We start from the raw sequence: 24920 nt of genomic DNA, 5'->3' as shown, positions 1-24920 counted from the left end.
ATTCTTATTCTGTATGGAAAAAAAAAAAAAGTGAGAACATAATGTATAAAGTTTGATATAAATTAACAGAAATTCTGGTACTCTACATTGATTTAATAGACTGTCCAAAAAAATATGAGATATATCCTCTCTGATTGACGCAGCAATTATTGTATAGCACCTACTGTTTGGGTACAGAGCTAGGCCTTTGAAAACAAAGCCTGTGTTTTCCCTCAAGATTCTTACTTACCCTCCTGAGAAACCATTTCAGTACCTTCATATTCCTTTTACCGTGAGAGATATTAATTACATATTTGTAAAAATATCTTCTAGGAATATGTTGTATTGCCATTACTATTAATAAATGCAAACCACACAATAAAATCTCAAATGATGTGGAAGTGTGTAAAGCAAAGAGTAAAATGGTCCAATCTTCTACCAACTTCCCTGTGGAAGTTCCCAACTTCCCAACTTCCTAAAGGTAATTGTGGGGAACACTAACTTTTTCTTAAGAATATGAAATCAAAGTATACAAACGTTTCTATAGTTTCTTTAGTATTCTATTGTATAGATGAGCCATAACTTTCATTTAGCTTGTATCTCTTAAAAAATGTTTTACATGCAATTCAATGTACTGAAACAAAAACAAAAAAACACAGAAAAAGTCAACAAAATTAATTGCTTCCTCTATTGTATTGAAAGTTAATAGGGCCAAAAAAAAGAATATATCTAAATTTAAAATGATTAATCCCATGCATTTTGTACTTGATATTTATTATGTTTATAGTATGTAGTATATATATATATATATATATATATATATATATATATATATATATTAAATAGCACATTAGCTAAATGCAATTTAAACATGAGAAAACTATCTTAATATAGATTTTGAAGATAATATAGAAATTGATAAAGGATTTGTACAGATAAAATAAAAAAACAGGAAATTTGCATATAATTTTAATGATCAGAAATTATGATAAAAAATATACATATACCAACAATGCCAGTAAATGATTTTTAGGAGGATATTATTATCTACCTCAGCTTTAAAAAGCTTCATTTTTTTGTCTATTTTAATTATCCCAAACAGTTGTGTGGGGGGTTTTTCTGGGTGCCTGTGCAAATTCACAAACTCATTCTAAAGTTCATATGAGGATGCAAAGTAACTAAATTATTCAAGACAATCTTGAATAAGAGTAAAACTGAGCAATGAAATAACCCAGTTATTATTATAAAGTTTCAGTAATTAAAACATTGTGTTATTGGCACACAAAGAAATATATTGACCAGTGAAAAAGAATAGAATACCCAGAAAAAGACGCACTAATGTAGTTTATTCCAGTGGGGCCAGTGGACATCAGTGGGAGCAACAATGGGCTTCTCAATAAATGGATAGTCAACTAGATAGCCACATAGGAAAAACATGAACGCATGACATTTACCTCACACCATTCACAAAATCAATTCAAGGTGGGGTCACAGCCTGTTAAGAGTGAGAAACAATAAAGTTTCTGGAAGAAATATAGAAAAAAATATCTTCATAACCTTGAAGTAGACAAAGATTAGTAAGATTGGGGTACAAAAATACTAACCATGCCAAAAAAAAAAAAAAAGATTAATTGGATTCCATAATAAACTTAGAATTTTGTTCATCAATACAAACGCTTAAAAGAGTGAAAAGCTAGCCATAGACTGGCAGGGGGTACTTGCAATAATGTATTTTTTAAAAATGTCTTGTATCCAAAAATCAGTGATAAATAAACAATGTAACATTGCTAATTTTAAAATTAGCAAAGGACACAAACTGTCACTTAATCGAGGAGGATAATACATATGGTTAATAAACATACGTAAAGATTTTCACCAGTGTTATTCATGAGAAATGCAAATTAAAACTGCAATGCAATAGCAGCATGTAATCACAGCACTGGTTAAACTTTTAAAAAAATGTATTAATTGCAAGTGTTGTTAAAGATGTGGAGAAACCTGGAACTCTCGCGTATCCATGGTGGGAGTATACATTGAATCACCACACTGGCAAACCTTTAGCAATAGTTTCTATCATTAAACAAATTGGCTATCTTATTATCCTGGAATTAGAATCCTGGGTATATATAGAGAGAAATTATTGAACGTATATCAAAACAAAACAAAACAAGAAAAATGACTATGTACAAAAATATTCCTAGCAACTATACTTATAATAGCCCAAACTGTAAAAAATGTAAATATTTACCAAGACAGGCATATAAATTACGGTATATTGCTACCATAAAATATTATACAGCAATACAATTAAAAAATAGTTCTATTCACAACATGGATCAATTTCAAAGACATAATTTTGAATGAATAAAGCTAGACACAAAAACAATACATATCGTATAATTCCATTCATATGAATGTAAAAGCAGGCAAAACCAAAATATGGTAATAGAGTACTTTACTGTGTTTAAGTATTTCTTATAAAATTTTTAAAGAACAGTCTCTGCTTATTGATCTAAGGGATGAATTTCTTAATTCTCACACATGGTCTCAAAAGAACATCCAACTAAAGTATCAGTTTATGTCCAAACTATAAAAATGATTCTGTGAAGTGCTGACCTAGAACCATAAGCAGAAGAATAGTTCACTACTTACTATATACTTGAGTTTGTGCCATTCCTGGATGGACACAGGGCTTTCTTAAATTAGGAAAATAGATATTCTAGTTTTTTTCCCTGCCTCAAATGAACCTATAAAACATTCTTTAAAAATGTGGTGTATATGTAGTGATAATAATTGGTTATTGCTAACCAATTTAGCTTAGACTCTGGTGAACTCTTGTTAAGAAAAATGAATAAAAATTTAACATTGAAGATTAAATGTTCTTTCTCACCTGTTGCCATTCATCTAACATGATTTAGTTTGAGTTATATGCCATTTATTTATATAATAAAATGAGATTGTTTTTGGCATACTAATGAAAAATGTTAATTATTCACAAAAACTATAACATTATCATTATAGCTACTTAATAATAAATGATTAAAATGGGTAAATCAATGAAAGAATGGAATTTGTAGAGACATGCTCTCATTAAGTTCTGGACTCAGTTTTTATCCCATAAATTGAATAGTTTAAAGGATTAGCAAATTACATGTAAAGCACACAAATAAGATATTACATAATTATTAATTTAACAGATACTTACTGAATACTATACATTCTTCCAGATTCTGATGATACAGCAAGAAAAAAAAAATTCCTTGCCCTAATGGAGATTTTACAGAACTTACAGATCTTTCAGCGTTTTTGAGCTCTTTCTACAGTAAATAGGTGATGAATATTAAATAAGGAGAGTGAATGGAACTGAAACTGGGGTACTAATGGTATGGTACTCTATTAGCATACACACACACACAAACACACACACACTCACACACACATGTCCTGGGTTCAGTCCCATAAACCTGCCTTCATAAGTCACATTTTCTAAAATAAGAAAAAGAGAAAAAGGAAAAAAAGCAAAAGCTTACTTGTTGCAATTTACCCAGAGACCATCAGCCCTACAAGGAAAATATTGTTATCACAACATTCATGCCAATTTACGTTAAAATTTCAAAGGGTGTGATTGCATGAAGAGCAGCCCTGAGTAATTAACTGCAAGGTCATATTCCAAGATCTAGCTCAAACACCCGCTCGTCAGTTCATTCAAGTTTTCAGTCACTGAACCTACCTGTGACTGCAAAAGCTCTTATGATTTAAAACCCTATTTGATATTAACCATATGCACCACATGTGGAATTTTATTATTATATTTCTTTTTTACCTGCATGCTCTTTAGCGACAAATACATTACATTGCACTGGATTTATTTTGCGCTTAAAATATTGGTCATACACATTAAGTATTAGGGAATGATGAAGTTCCTTGGTGCTAATTATAGTGGTGATGATGGTGGTAAAAGTAGAAGTAATAGAAGTAGAATAAATATAATTTACTCTTATGTACGGAATGCGTGTTCCCTTCAAATTTATACATTGAAGCTCTAATCCTCAATGTGATGGTGTTTAGATGTGCTGCCTTTGGAAGATAATTAGGTTAAGATGAAGTCATGAAGGTGGGGACTCATGATAGGATTAGTGACCCTACATGAGGAAGAGAGCTCTCTCTCTCTCTCACAAAGTGAGGATACAAGAAGGCAGGCATTTACAAGGCAGAAAGAGGGTTCTCATCAGGAACAGAAGCTGCCCACACATTAGTCTTGGACTTCCAGCATCCAGAACTGTGAGAAATAAATATCTATTATTTAAGCCACTCAGTCTATGGTATTTCGTTATGGCTGCCTGAGCTAAGACATTTACTAGAGACATAATATGTTAAGCAGGTACAAGCGAAGGACTTAATGTCGTGTTATGTCCTTTAATGTTTAAAACAATCTGATATGGTCAGATTATTGCCATTTTGCAGATAAAGAAACTGAAACATAGTGAATGATGTGCGCAAGATTTCACAGTCAGTGACAGAAAGTCTGTCTGACCACAGACCTGTTATACTAATCGTAACATTCTTCTATCCCATACATTCGTGTTATGTAGCTTTTCAATTAAAATCAGAAGCTATTTCTAATAAGTCACTTCCAAAATTCAGAGGTGTATGTTTCAGAAACATATAATCAAGAATACATATGATTGATTTTATTCATGAATAAATAGTCTTATTTTTGAAAGCAAGAAACAACTTTGAGGGTGTTATCTAGAATTAAAATAGGTATGTAGGATTATAAATGTGTATAGTAAAATAGGCTTATATTCCTTCATTATTTTATTTATTGAATACATGTAAATAGTTAAGAAGTTCAATAATTAAACAATAGGCCAGATTATTTATTAGACATGACCTGATAGAGCAATGTAATGATAAGGAAGAATAAAGTAACTGAAGTTGGGAAGTCAGAGAAAGTTTCAAGTCAGATGTGACATTTAAATTGACATTGAACAATGAGTATTCTTTTGCAATCAGATGATGTCTTAACTTGAACATTAGAGGACCTATTCATGTTGACAGCTGATATATCATTAAAAATAATTTTTGCTGATTCTTCACTATATAGTTTTTCTTACATTATCCAAAAGGTTATAACAGTGACACTGCTGTAACAATTTATATATGTATGAGACTACTTAGTACTTCTGCCCATAACATTTAAAAATTAATAATATAAATAAGGTTGAACCATTCCTTATTTAAACAAGAAGTAGATCTCATCAGTGAATGCATGGGTGGCTTATAATAAAACACAGTCTCATCTATTATAATCAAAAGTTGTAATACACTAATGATGTTTTAATCAAATGTGTACTAATTCTAGTTTAATGACAATAAATCAAGAGCAAAATTTTTAACCCTTAGGGGCTGATAGTTATAAAAATTAATATATTTAGGATTTATACTTAAACTTCTATATGCTTGGGTAATCAATGATATATTTTAAATGATATGCTGTATTGCCTTTGCTTAAAATTAGCTGGAAAACTTTAAATGTAAAAATAAGAAGAAATGTACAATGTAAAGATCCTATCTAGTAAAGAATAGCTCATTCATGTATATGTAAAAATGAGTAATAATAGCTAACAAAACACTTTGGTAGATTTAGTTGGCTCCATTTAGAAAAGTAATATAAGATTTGTTTGAAGATGGCAATATTTTCAGCATATTGGAAATTCTAGTTTTGCACCTGTTTAAATTTATAATGAAAAAACTTAGATGAAAACTACAATATGCTCAAAGGAGTACATAGTTTTAAAAATTATTTTATCAGTAACACAAAAAGTATTTTAATATCCCTTATGTGAAGAATGAATGCTAATTTGTGAATTACTATCTGACAAAAATATGGCAGTAAACACAATGAAAAGTAGTATATCAAGTTCAGAATATAAGGAAAAAGAGAACAAGTTTTTAAGTAGAATAATTTAAATATCATAATATGCTGTACATTTTCCTTTTAAAACATTGCACTTATTTTGGCACAGTTTTTGATGCAACTGTTTGCACTACTGAGTTGTAATTTTATTACATGGAGTGATATAGTTAGTCATGTCCACTAGGTATATTTTCCTAAGATTTTCTCTATTATGGCTTACATTGGTAAACTTCAGCAAGCGCTACATCTCTATATACATGTTGTATACATGGAACATAAATGCTAAAATTTTGTCTGAATATATATCATGTATCATTCAGAGTATGACACAGGAGGAATTCTGTGTCACTGTAGGATGGAGTTGAGGCATGAACTGAGTTACACAGAAAGAATGAATTGTTTTCAATGTATCCTCAGAGTGTCCTTCAGAAAAGGGAAAGCAATGATTTTGAAGGTTCATTTCAGTGCCAGCTGGCAAGGACCCTTACAGGTTATTCTGTTTTTCCCATACTATGTAGTTATTTAAATGTCTCCATGTGCAACATATGAGAGGAATGTGTATTTAGAATGTGTATTTAGACACTGAAATTTTAAAAATGTGTTTATAATGGCAAAGGAATTAAACAGTAAGAAACAATGTGATCAATACCACTTTATTTGGCTGTATTGCATTAGTATTCTTGTCTTACAGACATTTATTTCTATTAACAGAGTGAATGCCAGGCCTGAGTTATTTAACTGGAGGTAGAAGATGTACCTGGACATCTTCTATTGTTTCTATTTTCTGCCAAGTTCAATATTTATTATATGTGAACATACTGCTAAGTAATTTTTTTTTCATTGTCTACAAGTCTATATTTATTTGTTCATAATAGGTATGGAGGTAAGTAAAAATATTTTTTAAATGGGAAATTCACTTAAAATAAGCAATTGATTAAGTAAATCAATTGTCATAAGTGACTATTCAAGAAATAATTCTTTAAAATTTGTACAATTTCAGGATAGGATGGTACCACTTCAGACTTTAAAATTTTTTTTTTTAAAGATAACCATAAATAATTACTTACATAGCTCATTCTTATAAGATCTTTACTTTCTTTACTTTAATTGTTTTGGGGTTTTTTTTCAAACAATATTTTGGCTGCGCTCTGGTAGAAGGCACGTGAATAGTGTCTTGGCAGAGACAGCTTCATGGACGTGCAGCCAGTGAGATCATGTGCGCCCCGTGTTCAGATTAAAGCTCTGTTGCCATCATTTAGAAATGGATGATAATTTATAAACAAGAAGCCTCACATATACAGAGGGTGCAAAAAAAAAATGTATACACATCTTAAGAAAGGAAAAAAAATGTATTAAAATGATGCTGATGGTAACCACTTTGAGCACCTCTTATAATTGCAGAAGTCAAATGTGACTTGTATTCATCTTTTGGTATTGGTACATATTGAGTATTACAAGTTTAATACAGTTTTCCTCTCTTAAAATGTGTATACTTTTTTTGGCACCCTCTGTATATTTTGCACTGAAAATTAAATTCCTGCTCTTGACAGATAAATTTGGGTAAAATAGACAAATGTATTAAAAAAAAAAGAAAAAACTCTCAATTATATAAAACATGTCTTGATGGTTAGTATGCAGATAAAAACATGTGCACTGCTGTTAGAAAACTACTTTAAAATAATTAAATTGGGAAGTTTTGAGAGATATTCCAATAATAGACTGCAAATAGATTTCATTGAGAATATTATAATAAAATGGGATTAGCACAGGAAATTAAGTATTCCATGTACAGGCAGTTTGGGATGGTGCTGAACGCAGCACAACTAGCCTTCTATGGAGTTTCATTAAAGAAGAATATTATCAAATCAATTATAAATACCCTCAAAGAAAAAAACTGGCTTATGCAGAGCATCTACTATCTAGCTTGCCTTCTAACCCAGTGTTTTTCACACCATGCTTACAATACTTTCCTCACTAGCTGTTTTAAATTTAGTTATTCTGATCTATTAGATCCAGTATAAGTCCACAGCAATAATTTCTACAAAACACCTCCAGGTGGTTCCGAATGAGACTCCTCCATGGATCATACGTGTGCTTTGAATAATACTGATCAGCTTATCAGAGTATCCATTTGGTTTGAAGCTGAAAATACATTTACCACTCATTCAACTACCCTGTCACTAAGTTCTAGGTTCTGTATTCAAGACTTGGCTGCATTAGATACAGATAAATGCAGCTGAAGAAGTCAACATTGTTAGCTGGGAATTATACATTAGTTTTTATGGAAAATTTCCCTTCAGTGAGAAAAATGAGAAAAGCTAGAGTAAAAGAGTCAGATAATATAATAGGATAGCTATAGTTAAATCTAACACAAATACTGGAGAATTTATACTTTCCTGTTATGAAATTAGCCTGTGAGTTTATAAAGGACAATTTTTAAGACCAGCAGTATAAGAAAATTGATAGAATTGTAATGGAAAGAATATTGTCACAGTGATAAGTAATTTTTCCATTGTCTAAAAATAAGGCTGGCTTAATTTAATATGCATTAATGTTATCGTAAAAGTGCGTTTAATACTCTGCATATGTGAAAGAAGTAGCATTACTCAGATCAACATGAATATCAAGACTAATTTGGCTTTTTATATGTTAAGTGATTAGCACAGTTATATTTAGCAATCAAATGAAACTGCTATAGAATCAGAAAATATTCACGCACGTGTCTTTTAATCTTCCTCAGCATCTAATTTTAACCAACTGCATTATTTTAAGTATCATCTTATTCAACAATTGAAATGAAAATTTTGCTTTTTAATGGAGAATCTACATTCATCATAAAAATAAAACAAAAAGTCCTTGGCAAAGGTTTTTTCCACCGGAGTAGGCTATTTTTATATGGAACATTTAACAAATTGTAAAAACACAAATTCCAAAAATTATATCTCAAAATTTTAAGAAACAAAAGAGTATGGATGTAAGAATCTGTGTTTAGTTCTTTTTTATTACTGTTTAAGTTATAAAAAGTTCAGGGATGATATTATTATAATTTATTTTAATAGTCAACAATTTGTGAAGATTTATTTTAAAGGGAAGTTGAGAAAATAGTGAACAACAAATATAATGAATAAAATGAGACCACCATTGTTCACTGTTTGCTTATTTGGAGAAAATAAACATGAGTTTAAAGGAGGTAGAGCCTCAGATAATGGAGTAAGGGAAGATGATATTTGATATGTATCTTTGTAGTTGATGTCAATATTAACAATATTGTTTCCTAAACACTCAAGATCCTATGTTAATGATATAATGGAACAGAGTTTATATTCAATTACATTAGTCAGAACTTGAGAATAGTTTGTTGATCCAGTAACATTACATGTTAAACTGCATGTAAGGAAATGTCTTACCTCTATAGTAAGGTGACAAACTGAAGAAAACAGAAATATTTTAATGAAAAATTATGAGCAGATTCAACTGACAGCAAATTAAATGTGAATAAAAACATATTTGGTAGTTTATTATTCTGATTTAAAATAGAATCAAATCAAGTAGATATGTAATTATACGTTTTAATTTTAGTTGTATATCTAATGACATGAAAAACACTATTTCACTTGTAAAATTAGTAACTTTGCTTTGTAATTACAAGTCAGAAATGTATATGCAGTGTTACTATCATAAAATATAAAATAAACAATTAAGTGACTACTTTATTTTACACAGGTCTACCACAAATTTTAACCATGCTCTATTAAATGTTTAACTCTGATTCTTCAGAGCTGAAGCAATTTCAATTGTTCCTCCACCTACAAGAAAATAATACAAGAATTAAAATGAAAAGCTGTGTCTATAATTTGTTAACGCCAAGTAGTTCAGTGACACAACCGTATGGTGGTCATGGTTCTACTTATGCTCTCATTTTCTATAGCAGACAGGTGATTTTCTACAAGAGAGACAAAGCAGTAACGTCGTTATCTTTATTATTTCTATTATTACTACTACTACTTCTATTATTATTATTACCGTTATTACTATTATTACTATTATTAACTAAACTCCATACATTATTCGAATTTCACCAGTTTTGCCATTAATGTACCTCCTTCATTTTCATGATTCAATCCTACTTAACGATAGGGTGGTTTTAACGCTGTATAAATTCAAAAAATTGTGTCCTATCTTTTCTACACCTTTCGTTCACTTTGCTAATCCAGTTGTTTTCTCTGAGTCCAACTACAGTAAATAATGTCCTAAAGTGTCATCCTCCCAATAAATTATCACAACTTTTACAGAATTCAGCAAATTGTCCACAACCTGTGTCTTCACAGACTCTATTTCCACTTTCAAAACTGTGTTTTCTGTATGTTGCAAGATCCTTCTCTATGAATGTCATGGCTGTTTTTTTTAGAAATTTTCTATTCTTAGAGCTTCATTTCTTATATTTTACTTATCTGTAAATCTGTATTAGCAAACATTAACCTCTAAACTGAATTATAGTTGCATATCTCCAAGATTTTATCTGAAAATTTCATCTTGCATATTCCATCAATATTTAAACTCAGACTATTCGATTAATTTTCTTCCTCTAAACAATAATCTCTGATTTCCATTAATGGATCAACTTCTCCAAACTCAAACTTAAAAGCATCTTTCATTTTAACTTTTTGTCTTTATCCCATATTCACCAACCGCAAAAATCTCATCAAGCACGTCATAAAAAATGTTTCTTGCAATTCTTTACAATTCTTTTGACTCCACTAATTCATGACTTTTCATTTTATTTCCAGCATAATAAAAAAAAAAAAAAAAAGAAAAACATCAACCTACCCCTCTTCATCAAAGCATTCTTCAACAGTTCGTCTACAGTTAACAAGAATATTTTATCACAAAGCTTATTTTTCCATGTTATTTCTCTATTGAAAAGTTTGAGGCTTTTTTCTTTATGTGTGGGGCAAAAACCTAAACTTTGAATATTGGCATTTAATTGCTTCCGTTCCCCAGAATTTGGCTTCCATTTACTGTACCACTACACCCCAACTGCATTCATTATTCTACTCCAGCCAGAATAGTCATATATTCAGCATCAAGATCTAAGGTTGTGAGAGATTGCCTTCTGGAATGGGGGTTGGGGTGAGGACCTCAGTGAACATGCTCTCCAAAAAAAGCAGAAAAAGTACTGACAAAACAACAAAAACCAACCATTTCAGAACTCTGAAATTAACCAAATTCACATAATTAATATAAAGCATCTACTCAAGAAGTACTACTGAAACTCAGTAAGAACAGTACGGACTGTAGCTTTTTATCATTGGGCTATTCCTATCCTTTCTCACCCCCCCAGCTCAGTGGCATGGTGGGCATGAAAGCCAGCCAACAGAGAGATGACTGATCTCTTTTGCAGTTCTGTTGAAAACCTCGTCCCAGACTACAGTCTATATAGTTTGACAAAACAAAAAGCTTTCTGGAAAATCTCCATTCCTAAGGCATTGTAGCTATTTGATTTAACTTGGGGTTCAGCTCTAGAGAAAAAGAGAAAAAAGGAAAAGAAAACCTATTACCAAGACTTACTAAAAACAATTGCATTTTTGCTGGTAACATCACCTAAGAAAGAGTAAGTACGGTTGGGGCAGATGAGAACCTGGCCAAAAATGTAAAAGAAATTACTAAATAGTTTGTCTGCTCCATAGTTTTGCCTTTTTCAAAATGTTATGAGAATAGAATCTTATACTATGCAGTCTTTTCAGACTGGCTGCTTTCATTTAGAAATATACAATTAAGATTCATTCATGCCTTTGGATGTCTTGACAACTCATTTCTCTTTATCACTGGATAGTATTAGATCATACGCCATGCTGTGGTATGTTTTAATGCAGTTATTGAAGGATGTTTGGAGTGATTCTGGGTTTGGCAATTACAAATATAGCTTCTATAAACATCAGGTATAGGTTTTTTTGTGCACATACATTTTCTATTCATTTGTGTAAATATCTAGGAGTGTAATTGCTATGGTAACACTATGTTTATCTCTGTAAGAAACTGCCAAACTGTCTTCAAAATAACTGCCATTTTGCACCCCACCAGCAATGAATGAGAATTCCTGTTGCTGCACATCCTCTCAAGCAGTTAGTATTGTCATTTGTGTGTGTATGTGTGTGTGTGTGTGTGTGTGTGTGTGTGTGTTTCAGTCATTCTAACAGGTATGTAGTGGTATCCTATTTTTACTTTTATTTGCACTTTCCTAATGACACATGATGTTGATGATGTTTTCATACATTTACATGCTATCTGTAAATCTTTATTCAGATCTCTTGCCCATTTTTACCTTAGTTGTGTGATACAATAAAGTCTCCCCCCTCATAGGTTGACATTCAAATTCTTGGAACTGTATTTTGTTAAACGGCAAAAGAGCCTTTGTAGATATGATTACATTAAGGTTCTTGAGATGGGAAGATTAACCTGGATTATCTAAGTAGGCCCAATATAATCACAAGGGATCTTCAAAGAGGGAGGCAAAGAATCAGAGCCAGAGGAGAAGTAAGCAAAGGTTGGAGTGATGTGGGAACAAGGTGAACTTCTAGAAGGTGGAAAAGGCAAGGAGACAGATTCTCCCCTAAAGCCTTCAAAGGAGTACATACATATCTCTTGGTCATTTTTGGACCTCTGTCTTCCAAAACTGTAAAGTAATACATTTTTGTGTTTTAAGCCTCTGACTTTATGGTAAATTGCTTCAACAAAAACAGGAAACTAACACAGGTTATTTATTTTCTTATTGTTGAATTATGATTTCTTTGTATCTTCATTTGTAAATATTGGTCCATTCTTTCCTGGTCAGTTCTTTTCATTCTCATAACAGTGGATCTTTTATTTTAACAAATTACAACGTATTTGTTTCGTGGATCCTGATATTGGTATAGTATCTAAAAACTCATTACTAAATCAAGTCATGTAGATTTTTTTTCACATTTTTTCTTCTACAACATTTGTATTTTTACATCTTATTTATGTCTAAGTCTATCTTGACATAATATTTGGTTGACATGTAAGATATAGACCTAACTTCACATTTTTTGCACATGGATGGAATTATTCCTGTACCACTTGGTGAAAAAGACTTTCCTGTCTCCTTTGAATTATTTGTATGCTTTTGTCAAAAATGAGTTGACTATATTTCTGTGGGTTTTTATTTCTGGGCTCTATTCTGTTCCATTGATCTATATGTCTATTTTTTCACCAATACAATGCCATCTTTGTCATTGTAGCTTTATAGTAAATCTTGAAATAGAGAAGGCAGTGTGAGTCCTCCAACTTTGTTCTTCAGTGTTGTGTTGGCTACGTGAGGTCCTTGTATTTTTATGTAACTTTTAAAATTGATTTGTCAATATCAACTAAGTAGCTTGCTGAGATTTCGATAAGGATTCTGTTGAATTTGTATATCTAGTTGAGAATAATAGACATCTTTACGATGTTGATTGTGAACAGAATATTTCTCCATTTGTGTAGATCTTTAATCAATTTTGTAGTTTATTGCATACAGATCCTGGACAATATCTTGGTAAATTTATATAAATACACCATTTTGGGTGCTACTATAAATAGTATTTTTTAAATTAAAAATCCCAATACTTTGTTTCTGGTGTATAGGAAGGCTATTGACCTTTGAATATTGACTTTGTTAACTACAAACTAGCAATACTTGCTTATTAGTTCCAGGAGATTATATGTAGATTCCTTGGTGTTATCTACAGAGACCATCATTTCATCTGTGTATAAAAACAGTTGTATTTATTTCTGTTCAACTTCTGTGTATATTTTATTTCTTTTTCTTATTGCACTAGATGTGATGTTAAATTGGAGTGGTGAGAGAGGACATCCTTGCTTTCCTCCCGATGTAGGAGAAAAAAAAAATCATCTAGGCTTTTACCATTAAGTATAATAAGTGCTGTAGGGTTTTTTTGTACATATTCATTACTATGTTTCCTCAAATATAAGACCTAGCCAGACAATCAGCTCTAATGTGTCTTTTGGAGCAAAAATTAATATAAGACTCAGCCATATTTTACTAGAATATAAGACCAGGTCTTATAATATAATTTAATGCTATAAATGTCCCTCTAAACATTGCTTTTGCTGCATTCAATAATGTTTGATAACATATCTTTTCATTTTTGTTTAATCAAATTTGTTTTTTTTTGACCCATGTGCTACTTAGAAGTGTATTTTTTTTATTTCCAAATATTTAAAAGTTATCCAGGTATCTTTGGGGTATTTGATCACTAGTTTAATTCCATTGTGGTCTGAGAATACACTTTGCAAGATTTCTTCTTTTTTTTTCTTTTAATTTGTTAAGATGCATTCTGTGGCCTAGAATATGGCCTACAATGGTGAATCTTCCAAGTGATGAATCTATATTCTGTTGTTGGATAGATTATTCATTACCTGTCAATTAGATAAATTTGATTGATATGTGCAGTTCAGTTCATTTATATCCTTATTGATTTTCTGCCTGCTTGATCTATCAATTACTGGCAGAGGGGTGTTGAAGTCTCCAACAATTATAGTAGATTTGTTTATTTCCCCTTGCAGTTCTGTCAGTTTTTTATGTTGTACTGTGAGTACATACACATTAAGTATTGTTATGTTTTCTTGAGGAATAAACTCCTTTGATATTAAGTGATTTTGCCCTTTATGTGTGCTAATTTTCCTTGTACTTAAGTGTGCTTTCAATGAAGTTAATAGATTTACTCCAACTTTCTTTTGATTGGTGTTATCTTTTTCCCTCCCTTTAATTTTAACCTACCTGTGCCTTTATAAGTAAAGTGGATTTCACATAGACAATATACAGCTTGGTCTTATTTTCACAAGATGCCCAAATAAATGAAACTATGTCTATATAATTAAATAATAATATGGCAATTATGTCTCACCAAATAGAGAATTTCAAAGGAACTTTGAATCTCTTTTTCCGGAACATCAGAGATGTCCTGAATGTCATCAAAGTGCCTTCCTTTCAATATTTCCTCTATCTTCGAGTAAAGAAAGAAGTCATTGGGGACCAGATCAGGTGAATAGGGAGGGTGTTCCAATACAGTTATTTGTTTAATGGCTAAAAATTCCCTCACAGACAGTGCTGTGTTTGCTGGTGTATTATCGTGATGCAATAGCCATGAATTTTTGGTAAAAAGTTCATGTTATCTAACTTTTTCACACAGCTTTTTCAGCACTTACAAATAGTAAACTTGGTTAACTGTTTGTCCAGTTGGTACAAATTCATAATGAATAATCCCTCTGATATCAAAAAAGGTTAACAACATCGTTGCAACAAGTTCACGAACTTAATTGTCAGTCCTTCATATAAAAGGGGATCCTCTGAAGATCAGCAGCTGACTCGTATGAAACCACAGAGGCCAGGAGTCAGTGGGAAAATATATTTAAGTTTTGAAAGAAAAAGACTACCAACCAAGAATTGTTTATCTTATAAAACTATCATTCATAAGTAAAGGAGACCAAGAGAAATGAATATATATATATATATATATATATATATATATATATGCCAAAAAATATATATATATATACACATTTTAAGAGATGATCAAGCAGTAGTTTGCCATAATCAGAAGTATCTGGATGCTGATGGTAACCACTTTGAGCACCTCTTGTAATTGCAGAAGTCAAACGTGACTTGTATTCATCAGTATATATTGAGTATTGTAATTTTAATAGTTTTTTTCCATTTCTTAAAATGTGTGTACATTTTTGACACCCTCAGTGTGTATATATATATATATATATATATATATATATATATATATAACATTTGGAAACAGAAAGACATCTTCATATACATATATATATATATGTTAGGACCATCACATATATATATGATGGTCCTAACATATACAATGCAATAATATGCCGACATACATAATGAACAAACTATGAATATATGCAGTATACCATGAATAAACCTCAAAATATTTTAGTGAAGTGAAACAAGTATGTTCAGTGAAAGAATTCAAACATTAGAGGCCACATAATTTGATTCAGTTTATCCAGAAAAGACAACGCTATAAAGACAGCAAGTATATTAGTGGTCACCCAGAGCGAGGCAGAGCGGAAGAAGGACAAACAGTACATGTGCATAAATAGTATATGTTCATTTTGGGGTAATAAAATCTTCTAAAATAGATTTATTATGATGGTTTTGCAATAAATACCTTAATTAATTTACTAAAATATCATTGAATTTTACATTTGAAAAAAATTAATTATATGATGAAAAATATGACTCAAAAAGTTATTTAAATAAAAGGGGTAGGAAGGAACTATACTAGAAAGTGAACATATAAAGAAGAGTACGATATGACTCCCACCTTTATTGGCTCCCAGCTTAGTGACTCTAGTGAGAGAAACAGAGAGCTAGAAACCACTCCCCACCGCCACCAAAAATAGCAACGAAAAATATTTCATCAATGGACTCCAATGTAATTTTCAGTTTGAAATATAGTTGAGTATTGTGGTTACAGATTGTCATGTTTGAAGAACTGAAAGTTCTTATTTATCCTTGTGAAAACTATAGTGTAATGTGCAGGGTAGTGAGAAGTGAAAGTCAGTTAACAATTTGGAAACAGAAAGACCTCTTCTCTGTAGTAAGTAGAATCTATTAAAAGAGACCAAGACTGAAAACTTGCAGTAATGCATATAAAAATATGACAGTTCACTGAACTAAGATAATGGCAAGATGACTCTTAGTGGTGGTAAGAAATAGGTGCTATTTAAAAGATAACACTTGCTAAGATTTAGCCTAAATCAACTTGATAATTACCTAGGAGTACCTTTAAGGAAATTTATCATGTTCACATGTCTAAAATAAGATAATTCTTGATAAAACTACATTTGCTATACTGTTTACTTTTATATTATGATTCAAAGATAAAAGTTTAAACACAACAAGTGCAAATCTACTATTATACTTTACTTTGCAGTTGAAATCACTATAACTTCTTCTACATTGCCAAGATGGTTAATATTTCTTGGTAGTGAAGCAGTGGGTATAAACAGTGTATCTTCCACAGAAAACTTCTATCAATCAATATTTAAATGCAAGCTACATGAAGTTAGAGATTTGTGTCTATTTTGTTTACTTCTGTATATGCAGCACTGAGAACATTGACTGTACATAGTAGGCACAAAATATATTTTTCTTGAGTAAATGAGTAGGCACAAAGAGACATGGGGAAAGCTTTTAAGAAGAATGTTGCTTGTCACAAAAGATGTCAATGTTGAAGGAATGGGTTGAACTGAGATACCAGAAATTGAAAATACATTTCTCGGGAATTTGTAATAGAGTTAACCAGAAGGGGTCAGTACCATTCTACCTTGAACCCAAACATAATGAACTAGACCTAAACAACTAGAAATGTGAACTTCCTCCAAGAAGAAACAAAGAGGAATTTAAGTATCTGATCAGATGAAATATTCTTATATCATTTACAGAAACTCAGTTACTACTATAATTGTATTAATAGAGAAGGGAATTAATTTGGTAAAACTTTTGGAAATAATGTACATGTCCTATATGAGTAGAGTACATGGACAGCAACCTTATTTTTGCCTGAAGCAAGTTAACTCATTTTGAGTTGTGGGAGAGGGTGTGTGAAGATTTTTAAATCCACCTTGCTTATTGTTATGAACAGGCAATATCATGCTGATTTGTTGAGACTTGCTATGGGCTAGGAACTATCTTAACTGCTCTCTAATGTTATCTAACATAATGCCAGCAACAACTTGTAAGGTTGATCTACAGATGAGGATATTGAGAATTTAGAGATATTAAGTAGCATGATATAAGTTTCAGCATGACAGAGATTCAGTCTACTTCAGTGCTATATTCTCAGTGCTACATCAAGATGCCTGTTATAGACTGATTTTTGACCCACCCTTCAAGTTTATATGTTGAAGTCCTAAACTCCAGTATCTCAGAATGTGACTTGATTTGGAGTTAAGACCTTTAAAATGATGATAGGTTAGAAATGAGGTCATTAGTGTGGGCCCTAGTCCAGTTCGACTGGTGTCCTTTCAGAAGAGGAAATTTGGATTCACAGAAAAACACCAGTGGTGTTCTTGTACAGAAGAAGACACCAGAATACATGCACACAGAGGAAAGGCCTTATGAGGACATACCAGGAAGGTGGCCATCAGCAAGCCAAGGAGAGAATCCTCAGAAAAAATAAACTCTGTTGACACCTTGATGTTGGACTTCCAGTCTCCAGAACTGTGAAAAAAAAAATATTTTTTTGTTTTGTTATTGTTGTAGTTTATACCACCCAGTGTATTATGGAAATCCTAGCAAGATAATCCAGTGTTCATAAATATCTCTTGTATAAACCAAATATTTGTCCAAGTTCACAAAATGTAGTGTGTCTCTAATCAGTCTGCAGTTAGACTCCAGTCTTTTATGTTACTGCAGAAGCCAGATTCTTTAGGAGAATTCTAAATTGGGCAACTTCAATTTCAAATTTCTTTTGCCATAGGGATTTTTCAACAATTTATAAAAGGCTTATATAGTCTTTGTAGTTTAGATGATTAAAACCACCCTTTCATGATTTTTAGACTTAATCATAGGGCCAATTACAAGACATATGTTCAAGCAAATGTAGCATTTGTTCTTCAAGTTTCCCAAGACCTAAAGAATATTCCCTCCAGTCAAGGATACCAGCGGTCACAGTATAGATAATATTAAACCTAATGCAATATAGATAGATCCAAAAAAAATTAAAGATAAAATATGTTTATATTTTGATACATCAACAAACTGAAATGTTCAGACACTTTCTCAACCACAAAAGTATATATATTTTTAAAATATTCAAGATGTGTTAGAGCCATTTTCGTTCCTCTCACTGAATTCCTCTCAAAGACCAGAAGATCTGGTGGGCCACATCTCAACTCTGACACTACAGAGATCTTGTAGTTTAACAGCTTATCTACTCCATTTGGAACACAGAATTACCTTTAATCCCTGGGATCATAAAATGTGATTGGATAACTCAACTAAAGAAAACAGGGAGGAAAATAAATTTATAGGGGCAGAGACAGATGTAGTTGAACAAGACAGGTAGGTCTGGGTGGCAGAAATAATCAAAATAAATGAAATAAAATACTGAAAGTACACAATGGTGTTGCCTGAATTTATTCTTAAAATAACAGCTTTGATTTGCTTTTGTTTTGTTGTTGTTGTTGTTGTTGTTTTTCCACATGGATTAAAGCTCAACTCAAAAAGTTTTTAGGAGAAAGCTATAGTCCATGGTCAATATTTATCTCTGGTTGTGAATTACAATCAAATTTCTGATACTGAATTCAGTTCACATCATGGATTTGCTACAGATAAAGTATTTAATTAAAAACAATTTGTAGATCCTTGCAAATGAAACAGTTTCTTAAATGTGACCAATGAATAGTACTTGAGTTAAATTAGATAACAAGAATCTCTTTCTAAAAATTGCATTCTGTTCTTTAGGAGATTGTTAGCAGTATATTCAAGAAATGTATGATCAATAAAATATTATACTAATGCAAGAAAGGGTGTGTGTGTGTGTGTGTGTGTGTGTGTGTGTGTGTGGCTTCTGTTAGCAGCCTACCTGTTCTGATGAGCTGGAGCAGCATTGCCACTCCTATAAATAGACCACTTCCCAAAACCTCAGATTCTATTATTAACAATTAGATAGATGACAACTAATCAGTATTCACTATTCTAATTGCATTGCATCTGGGTTATTCAAAGCCCCCTGCAATTTAGTCTTTTAAGAGTGAAAAACTGGGAAATAAAATCTGCCACTCTTATTTTGTACAATTTCTCAAAATTATGATTTAATAGCAATAGAGTTTTCAACAGCTAGGCAATTTCCCCTGTTTTTATCCCAAAGTCACATCAAGTGAACCTGAGTCCATGATGAATGTCTACATTAAAGCTATCATTGCTAATAGTATTCCATATCATTTGTCTTTGGTTCTGTGGGACCAAATTACAATCACCACATGACTGTAGCTTATCTTGTGATTAATGATGGTTTTACCAAGTCACTGACAGTGAAGCTTCTGGGAGGAAAATGGTAATATGGTTTGAAATTTTAAATTGCCCATTTAAAAAATCATTACCTGGTTTTCAAAGAGATGGTTAATTTGTGCATGATAGGGGGTAAAAATATAGTCCTTTTAGCTACTAGAGAGAAATTCTCAAGACAATTATTTCAATGTTTAAAGGTTTTAAGTAAGATGCTATAAATAACAAATGTTTTCAAACGGCACTCAAACATCTCTTAGAAAGGATGCTGATTTTTTTCAGATGAATAAAATTTTAATATACCAAAAAGTACAAAGACTCATAAGCACCCCAATAGAAACTAAGGTTGGGTGATACATTAAAGAATATTCTGTATGATGTATTTTAGGTTCAGAAAACTTTTCTGCACCATTTCCCTGAGAGTCATCAGTGCACATCTAAGTCATTAGTGAAGGAATATTATCAGCATCCATTGAACTTTTGATGTTTTCTTCTGAATTACCTCAGCCTCAAAACTAATGTGAACTTACATTATTACTACTTGGACTGATTGGCATTGGTTCAGTTTAAGCAATGAAAGAATTTTAAATTAATTTTGCTTCAAAAAATAAATAGACAATATCAAGGAAAATTGCTTTGATTGAAACCTTATTACTTTAGCTACATGATATTCAAACCAAACCATTTTTTTGCACTGGTAGCCTTAGTTAAGTTCCATAATAATAGACAATGTGCAACTCAAATACCCATAAAATAATCTCAGAACTCTGAAATAAGTCGTAAATGACTTTGTCCTTTATAATTTGGTAAAAAGAGAACAGAGAAATTTGAATCTCCATTTCTATCCTTTCTACAAGTCAATTAATCATATCTTTTATGATTGACATGGTCAAAATATGTACATCTTTCAAAAGCCCATAATCATTTAAGTGACTACAATACTAACAGTGCCAACTAAGATTGTTAATTTATTTCTGTGCTTTTCATGCTATGTTGCCTACAGAAAAAAACACATTTTTTTGAGAAGTGTGTTGATTCTGTGTGTGTACTTGAGCTGAAATATATCATCTTATGCTGATATGGTATTTTCTGAAAGAATAAGTGTACTCAAGAATTTATATTCTCTTGACATTATTATGCTCTACATAAAAAGGGTATATGGTCATGGCTTCTGTTTTTAGTGAGAGTTATCAAAATGTTGGAGGCTGCATTGTTTAATCTGGGCAAATGATCAATTCTACTTGTGCTCACTGTGCTGTTTAGAAGACTAATTATTGTAGCAATTTTAGATGATTTTAATGTTCTAAGAGAGCATAATGAAGTCCATTAAACATTTATTAGAAACATATTTGCCTCTATGAACCTCTAAAACCAGAAGATTACTGCATTTTAACCATTTATTTCTTAGTCATGATGTTAACATTAATTTATTGGTGCTTATAAAGCTATTTAATTTTGTTGATTACTACAATCATATAATACGTTACTCCAAATATAAAGAAGAAGGAATTGATGTGTCTGTATAAATGATAACAAACAACTCCTATTCCCATAGTTTTAAAAAGACCTAGTTAAAGAGCCATATGAGACAATAACTTGAAAAAGTAAAATAAAGAAAAGAAAATTTTATCTGTTAGAGAAGTCACTGGCATAATAGCATGAGGAGATTTGTGGACCCACTTCCCAGCAGGATATATATATATATATAAAACAAAACAAAACAAAGCACAACCATTTAAAGTCTCTGGAAATGTTTTTAATGACATATAGCCAGGAAAGAAATATCTATTAAAAAATAATCTACTATAATTCAGTAATAATAGTGAGTAACTATAGTATTTTAACCAATACTTTTTTTCCCCTGTTCAGCCAGATGGAAATGTCACTAGAGATTAATGCAACCCAGAACTCAGGACTCCCTCTATTCACATCTCCCAGTTGGGAGAATGCTGTCCCTAGATGGTCAGGATATCAGCATATCCCATCCTGCCCTGTAAATAGCTGAGCCTAAATTCTAGGTAAGAGGCAAGTGCTCCCTTTTTTGCTTAGCCCTCACTGGTGGGGGAAGGCTCTACCTTGAATTTGGTGCTCCTGAGAATTCTGGGTCCCCAGTCACCCTTTCCAAGCCCTTTAGTCAGTGATTCCATGTTGGAGAGGCAAGATGAGAAGTCCTAATATTTCTGCTCCTTCTTCACCTAGCACTCAGTCCATAGAGCAAGCATGCCATTCAGAGAGACATGCACTATTGTTCCTCATCCCATCTCTAGAGATATGGCTAAAACATTTTGCTGGAGGGAGGGTGGAGGAAAGAGAAGAAAATTATAAAACATAAAATCATAAATTCTTGATCTTTTCCAAAAGTAACTAACTACACTTTCAATAAGGTGTGGAGAAATTGAAGCCTAAAGGTGCTGGATGGAGCCTAAATGTGGAGGATTTAGTGAATGCAAATTGGGAGGAGATTCATAGATTCATTAAAAATATAGCTGAACTCTTTGCTGGCCCATTTGCCCAGAAGACAGTGGGAAAGAGACAGATAGGAGGAATCTTTCTGGAATCATAAAAAATCTCAAATACTGACCTCTGTAATCATTACTTCAAAGGAAACTGAATTTGAATGGATAGGTCTGTAGAGCAATCCATGATCCAGAACATTGTTGAAAATGATAAAATAATCAGCTAACAATTAGTGGGGCTCAAGAGTGGGAGATGTCAATTAGTGGATCTCAACAGCAATTCAGGGATTTCAGCATTGTTCAAAGAAAGATATAGTGAAAAGAAACACTGCAAAAGTAATTGTTATCCCAGGGTAACTCTGGGTGCTCCTTAGGTGCAACATCAAAGACTTAATACTGAAGGAGTGAAATAGACTTCACTAAAATCATCCAACTCGTCCCTAAACCAATAAACAGGCAAACAAAAATAACAAGTCTAGAGCCGAGGGTGGGGGCAATACCTGGAGTTGCTACAATGTATTCTTAAAAATACCCAGTTTCCAACAAATTTTTGAGACATACAAAAAAATAAGAAATTATGACTCATACACCAGGACAAAAAAAATCAACGTGCAACAGAAACTGTCTGTCAGAGTGACCAATGTAGCATATAATAGAAAAAAGACTTCAAAGTAGACATAAATACATACATTGAAATAAAGGAACATATGTCTAAAGAGGGAAAGTATGATGACAATAGATACAAATTATTTATTAAACCAAATAGAATTTTTAAAATAAGTAAAATGAAAAATGCACTAGAGGGGTTTAACAATAGATTTAAATGAACAGAAGAAAGAATTAGTGAACTTGAAAATCGATCAATGGAGATCATGCAAGCTGAAGAGATAGAAAGAGAAAAGAAAAATAAACAAAGCTTTAGAAAAATGTGAATACCAATAAACATACCAACACATGCATCATGGGAGTACCAGATGTAGAGGAGACAGAGAAAAAGAAACAAGAAAATATTTAAAGAAATAATGGCTGAAAACATCCAAAATTTATTGTAGAACAATAACCTACACATTCAGGAAGAGTTCCACAAAAAAAAATAAATCATAATAAAAATACCAAAAGTCAAAGACAAGGAGAAAATCTTGAAGGCAACAAGAGAAAAATGAATCATCATGTACAAGGGAATAATATTAATGGAGTCCTCATAAGAAAAAATAAGGCTAGAGAGCTGTGTGTTAACCTACTAAAATTTTTCTTAGAATAACAACAAAATAAAGATTTGTTTCTAGCTAACCGTTCTTAAAAGATAGGAAATTCTTAGCTTGAAAATAAATGACCACAAATGGTACTTCACATCCACATTGAAAAACAAATGGCATCAGAAAAGGTAATTATAAAAGACAGTGTAAGTCCACATTTCCCTCCTTTCTCCTCTTAATTGATTTTAAAAGCAATTGCATAAAACCATATGTAAGTAATTTTTTTTGAGCCTGTATCATGTAGAAATATATCTGCCAATAATAGTACAAAGGTGGTGATTGAGAGCAAATATTGAGCTAAAGAAGTGACTTCTAATAGTAGCTTGAATCCACAGGACAGAGACAGAGAAACAGACATGACAAATAAGGTTAATAGAACAAAAGCTACATATGAAAAAAGAACAATGATATTCTTCATTGAATTTCTTTACACATCATACATATGGATTGAATACATAATAAAATTGGTTAATTATTGGTGTCAAATGCAATATAACAATTGTTACCAAAAACTGCTTTAGTAACAGTGTGGGTTAAATTAGCCCAAATTAATGAAACTTGAAGACATTATTTATTCTCTTAAATATCAGACAATTCATTAAAAATGTTAATATGTTGACTGAACAGATTCTACTGTTGTATTAAAATCATCACTGTAAGTTTAAAAATACTTTAAATTGAATTTGTAGAGATCCACAAGCTGACATATCCCTTTCAACAAGGCTTTGGCTTACAAAATATATAATATATAAACTAAGATTGGTGTGTGATTAGTTGACCTCTTCAAAGCCTATGAATCTTGGTAGATTCACTCTGGTTTGAAACCTATGCAATATGCCATATTTGGTATTTATTGATATTAACATTAAATAAACAATGGCAAGAATTCATCTTTCACATATGCAAAGGAGACACTAATTGATAAAAGAGTGAGAAAATTTGGGTATTATCATAGTGATTGTTCTGCTCCTAAGAGTTTTGAAACTATCTCACAAATATGGACATATGTAATATTTTAAACCACAACCAGATAAGGAGACTCTGTGGGAAAAAACTTCCAAATATATAACCATTATGAACATTAGAAATGAGTTTAATATGACCTAAATAAGTCTATCATTGATGTATTTTTAGTTCATGTAGAAAAGGTTTCTTGACATTATAATGCATCTATTCATTACTTTTAAAATCAATTTCCCCAAGATTTTTTATTTTAATGTTAAAGAATGAAAGGTCAGAATCTCAAG

General features: G+C 31.7%; 2 long non-coding RNA genes across 2 annotated transcripts in view; one reads left to right on the top strand and one right to left on the bottom strand.

The window, feature by feature from the left end:
* Positions 1 to 24920, bottom strand: part of LOC141571908 (uncharacterized) — a 53655-nt gene that overhangs the window by 12682 nt on the left and 16053 nt on the right. Inside the window, exon 2 of the long non-coding RNA XR_012496956.1 lies at positions 18083 to 18173. This is a non-coding gene — a long non-coding RNA (uncharacterized LOC141571908). The remainder of the gene's footprint in view (positions 1 to 18082; positions 18174 to 24920) is intronic.
* LOC141566993 (uncharacterized) overlaps positions 1 to 24920 on the top strand; it is a 650611-nt gene that overhangs the window by 616934 nt on the left and 8757 nt on the right. The gene's annotated exons all lie outside the window — the stretch shown is intronic.

Source organism: Rhinolophus sinicus, linkage group LG05 (assembly GCF_036562045.2).
Source record: "Rhinolophus sinicus isolate RSC01 linkage group LG05, ASM3656204v1, whole genome shotgun sequence".
NCBI classification, from domain to species: domain Eukaryota; kingdom Metazoa; phylum Chordata; class Mammalia; order Chiroptera; family Rhinolophidae; genus Rhinolophus; species Rhinolophus sinicus.
Note: the sequence above shows the minus strand (reverse complement) of the source record. Positions and strands in the feature narration are given on the sequence as shown.